The sequence below is a fragment of the Rhincodon typus genome, chromosome 7, assembly GCF_021869965.1.
Source record: "Rhincodon typus isolate 14 chromosome 7, sRhiTyp1.1, whole genome shotgun sequence".
NCBI lineage: Eukaryota > Metazoa > Chordata > Chondrichthyes > Orectolobiformes > Rhincodontidae > Rhincodon > Rhincodon typus.
The window spans coordinates 78,442,436-78,448,152 of NC_063338.1; the positions used below are offsets into that span (position 1 = coordinate 78,442,436).

General features: G+C 40.1%; 1 non-coding gene across 1 annotated transcript; it reads left to right on the plus strand.

Moving 5' to 3' along the window:
• The first annotated feature begins 3,493 nt into the window (after window positions 1-3,493).
• LOC125483606 lies at window positions 3,494-3,620 on the plus strand. The gene has a single exon (XR_007262552.1). It is a non-coding gene; the product is annotated as a U6atac minor spliceosomal RNA (small nuclear RNA).
• Window positions 3,621-5,717: the final 2,097 nt, after the last annotated feature.

A 5,717-nucleotide genomic window follows, 5' to 3' on the forward strand; every position in this document is an offset into this window, starting at 1 on the left:
TAAAATGTTGTAGAGTGGAAAATTGTGCATCTTTGTCAAGTGCGGAGGACCTTTGAATGCAGTGATAGAAATGCAATGAAATTTCAGTCAGTTCATACTTCCCTCACTTCTTCTGCAGATAGAACCTTATGGAACCTTGAAAACTGAGTTTAAGTTTTACACCTCAAACAGTTTCATGGAATATTTCCTTATTAGTATGACAGTCCTGATAGAACTTCCATGTTTCAACCAGAGCCAAAGGCATGGCAGAGCAAGTTATATTTTGTTGAAAGCACGCCGATTGGTGCTAAATGACCGAGTGCTAAGCAAGCAGCTCTGCGATGCAGCCCAGTCTAATCCACGAGCTGTCCCTGTGTGCAAATTATCCCTGCCACAGCCTAGCAATATTAGTTGCTTTTTTTGCAACTTTCATTATTAAAAATAATTCAAAACCACTTTATTTAAATTCCTTCAGATATCGTTGCTAAAATGCACTGCAGATGCTTGCTGAGGCTATAGTGGGTGGTACATTACATACACACAGGGGTTCAAGTTTATTTCAATTCCCAGTCTGTGCTGAGAACACTATATGTGTCCTGAGAGCTCTGAGTTGGATAAAGTAAAAATCTTCCATGGTTCCTACTCCTGGCTATTGTCATGCTACCCCTACTGCAAGTAATTTTAGGTGAATTTTGGTGAAGGCTAACATTAAGATTGGGTGTGATACCTCAAGTGGTGAATATTCTCTTTACACTGAATACTGTGGCTCACACTTGATATTGCAACAAATGACCATGGGGCCATAATCCATCAAGCATTGCCAAGTTCTGGAAATAGAGAAGAAAAAGCAGGGTAAAAAGTGAACACTTGGCAAGGGATTGTCAATGCAATTTTAATTCTTGTGTTAAATAAAATGGTTAAATACAGGGGTCTAAAGAGACTCTGTAAATGGGTACAGACTTTTTCCCTTCAGATTTATCTTAGCTGAGCAAAATATCTTCGTAAAATATACTAATGATAACCCTTGATTTAAATTTAACAATATGACTAAATATAATGCAGTTATGCTTTTGATGTAAGCGCAGCTGTATTGTTGAATCATATTCACCTGTTTAGAACAAAATGGGTTATTTTACACTACAATTTAATCCTTGCTTCAGGTGTGTAATACTGTGAATAGCCCAGTTTGTTCTGGTCGTGAAAGGCTCTATCTATCAGCCCGATTTAATGAAGGTGGCCAGTGTTTCCTCCAGTATTGGACATTGTTAATTTCTACGAAAATCTGTGCCTACATCAGCATAGGCTTTGTGTTGTCTCTCTCATTTGAACTGGTCCTTATTCATGGCGTTATCTCCTTGTAACCAATAGAGGTTTATTGTGCATTGTTTAAGAAAGACCACATTGAAGGTGTGCATTCGGTGAGGTAACTAGACCTTGTATCAACCTCTGTGCAGAAGTAGATGGTGATTGAACAGCCACGTGGATATTGAGATTTATATGAGATGGTATTTTCCATTAAGCATGTATGTTGTCGTACATGCCTGTATATTGATTTGTGCTGTAGTTAAGTAGCAAATCCTACCTTTGCAATCCTACATTGTGTTAAAAGGTGACAACAGAGGCGAGAATGCTTATTCCTGGCAGTGAAATTCCAGCAATGACATGTGAGCCTTTTGAGTTTGTTTCAGTAGTATCAGAACTCAGCAGGCAACATTTTTTTGTCAGTCTTGCACAAAGCACTTTGTTGAAAGTGAAGGAAAAAAACAAGAAATGGCTTGTTAGTTGGATCTCCATTTGGGGGCAGAGTGCATGCGACGTTGGTTTCTAAATGTTGTGACCCTCATTTCTTACCCTCGTGTAATGATGTTGCTGAAACCTCTGCCCTAGACTCTGATTACTTAGTGCTTAGCACTTGGAGCCTTTAATAGGGGCTTGTATTGTGTGTATGCAGTGAACTGATTCAGAGATTAAATCAGACCTGCATCACATTGGATAATCAGTCTCGGTAATGTTCCTGGCTGGAATTTATATTCTGATCATACTGCGGATTAGTGAGTAACTGCATACACCTGTAAGTGAAATAAAAACCTGGAATTATATTCCTCTGGGCCATTTCATTGCTGTGGGGGTGAGGGGTACTATCATGTGTAAACCACAAACTGACTGGCTTTTTCAACTGTAATGTCCTAACTTTATTAACTTCTTACTCAAACCTTATGACTTCAGCTCTGTGTGCTGTAGTTTGTAGTTTAATTTCTTGGACAAATCATATTGACTGTAGTATCTTGTGATATCATTACATGTTGACTGTAATACACAGCTGTTGTGCTATGTTGTTGTTGATCATAAATTATGTGATATGCTTAGAATATACTCCGTCTATTCTTTCAACATTTATACTAGCCCAAAGGACTGAATGGCTATCTGTGATGCAGAGTGATGCTAACAGGGCGGTTTTAATTCCCATACCAGCTGAGGTTCCCGTGAAGGATTCTCAACCTCTCCCCTCGCCTGAAGTGTGGTGACCCTCAGGTCAAACCACCACCAGTCGTCTCTGTCTAATGAAAGAGCAGCTCAATGGTTTTCTGGCACAATGGCGATTTTACCTTTATATACTTATGGCACCTTATCATGCCAGTAGTAGTCTGAGGGGTTCTCGAAGGTTCTTTGTCACGCTACAACAAATTTATACATTGTGGACTTGACAGATCTCCAATGGCAATGTTCAAGGTAAGTCAAGATACTGTGGAAAGGGATATTACACCAAGAACTGCACCCATCATTTTGGACTTTTCAATTGACCATAAAACCAGACTTTAAAATGAGTATTGTAGATTGGTAGGACATCCACTGCATACATTGTGAGAGCGCAAGCTCAGAATATGAAAACTTAAGAAACAGAAGCAGGAGAAGTCCATGTGACTCTATTCAATCGGATCATTGCTGATCTCTTACCTTTTCTCCACATTGCTGCCCTATTCTCCAATGCCTTGATTCACTAAGTGAAAAAAAAATCAATTTAATTCTTGAATACAGCCAGGGACTGAGCATTTAAACCCCTCTCAGGTTTATAATCTGCAAAATGTTCAGGTTTCTTTTAAGGGCAGCTAGTAGTAGTCTCTAGTAGAATTATATAATTCAAACACTTGTCCACTTGATGCATAAAATGACAATAGTCAGAGTCATAACTGTGTGTACGTTTCTGGTGCATTGTGATACGTTAGGGTGTCTGAAATAGGTGGGCTAGACAGCCCCCGCCCACCATGGCAAACCTCCTCTAATGATGAGGCCATTACTAATTTATACTAATTTACGACTGTTTACAATTTCTAATCTATAAAGGCTGTTTTGAGAAGTTAAATTAGCTCCAATGAGTCCGACTCGTAAAAACTATATTACTACAATCTACACTTGGATCAAACATTCTGTGCAATCTTCTTGAAGTTGTTCTGTCAACAATGTTTCTTGGAGTTTCATAAAAGCCACAACTTAATTGATACACTTTCTTTGATCTATGTTGTGTGAAAGGAAATAAGGTTAGCACTCCCCTTGATAAGGATGGAAGGGGTCCTTGTGGCCTCACAACACACAAATGGTTAAGGCATTGCCATCTACCTAGTGGCATCTAACCATGTGTTGGGCCCTCTTGTGGTGCAGTTGTATTGTCCCTACCCTGGACAGGGAGGCCCGGGTTTAAGTTCCACCTGCTCTGGAGGTATAACATCTCTGAACAGGTTGATTGGGAAAATATGTTAATTTTAAAAACAGTTTTCAATCTTTTGCAGAACTTACATTTTTACATAGCAAAGTAACAATTCTGTCATCAATTTTAAAGTGTAGCAATGAAATCATGGCCATTTCCTAGACTTCAAGAAACAAAAGTGGAAACTGTTTAGCCTTTTCTCCTGCCTGGCATTTGTTGTCCAGTTGGAGGTAGAGGAGTGCACTGCGGATTAAGACTTGGTAGACTTGCGGTTTTGTGTTCTCAGTTAACTATCTAGAAGGACCAAGGCAGCAGATGTGTGGGGACACCACCACCTACAATTTATCCTCCAAGTCACACACATCATCCTGGCTTAGAGCTACATTGCCTTTCCTTTGTCATTACTGGATCAAATTCTTTCTCTCATTAAAGGCAGCTTTTCTTGTCGATACTTTCCTAACATGGGTGTCCCTCACTCCAAAGACTGCAAATTCAAGACAGTGGCTCACCGTCATCTTCTCCAGGGACAATAGGGACGGTCAATAAATGCTGGCCTAGCCAGTGATACCCAAATCCCAAGAATGAATTAAAAAAAAAACATCAGTTTGCTGCTGTTCTGCAATCTTCCTGAGCTTGTATGTAACAGCTGGAGCTTAGTCCTTGTGGAATTGTCTTGGTCTCTCCAGACCCCAGTGGTTGACTGCTGCTCATTTATTTCAGTGACATTCGCTCACATTACAATAATTTCCAAACCTACACGCACTGCTGTTTTAGTATTCTCTTGTCCAAATGTCGTTGCACTTGCTGTGCACTGACATATTTCCAGAATAAAGGATGCATGAATGCATTGGACAGTAACAGCAGGATTTCCCTCTTTTTGCTTGAGAATATACTGAAATGGTGCAATCACTTTGATACTCTACTGAGGAGGTGCTTCACTATCAGGAGTGCCATTTTTTGGATGAGTTATTAAAGTCATACTTTATCTGCCCCTTAGACAGTAATTATCCCATAGCATCTTTATAAACATTGCAGGGAAGTTTATGCTGGACAATATCTTTCCCTCAACTAACTTCAGCAAAACTCAAATGAGCTACTCATCATCTCATTGATAGCAAGAACTGCAGATGCTGGAGTCAGAGACAACATAATGTGGAGCTGGAAGAACACAGCAAGTCAGGCAGCATCAGAGGAGCAGGAAAGTCGATGTTTTGGGTCAGGATGTGAGACCTTGCTCAGTGCAAATTGGCAAACATATTTCCTACATAACAATAGTGACTAGATTTCAACATAGTTTGTTTTTCAAAAACTTTTTAAATCAACCTGTTCAGGCTTGCTATGACACATCTGTGGAGCAGGTGGGACATGTGCCTGGGTCCTCTAGCCCAGCAGTAGGGACTACAATCGTGGCTTAAGAGCCAACACATAACTGACCGCCCCTCCCACCTCACTGACCAATCCCCACCACTCCCTACCTGCACTCACTTATCGCCATCCCACCTACCTTCCCCAGCCCTACCCCTCCTCTCTCTATTTATTTCAGAGCCCCCTACCCCTCCCCATTTCTGAAGAACAGTTCCGACCCGAAACATCAACTTGCCTGTTCCTCTGATGCTGCCTGGTCTGCTGTGTTCCTCCAGCTCCACACTGTGTTATCTCTGACTGTGAAGACATTTGGGAAGTCTCAATGTTGTTAAATGTACTACAAAAATGCAATTTCTTCTGACACAAACATTTAGGCAATATGCATTATTTGTAAATTGGGATACCTAGTTGTAAAACACCATGAAAAAGACTTCACACTCATCTCTCAGCCCCAACCTCACCCACTGAGAGTGGATTAACTATTTACTTAAAGCAAGCTATAATAAGTATGCATATTCCATCAGCATTAAATATACAGATGAGTCTGGAAGAAAAAAAAACGTGATTGATATAATCGGGTATCTAAGATGATTACAGATAGTGTTAAAATGAGCTGCAATCCACCAATGTTCAGTCCTTTAGTATGAAAGCCAAATAATAATTTTAAAAA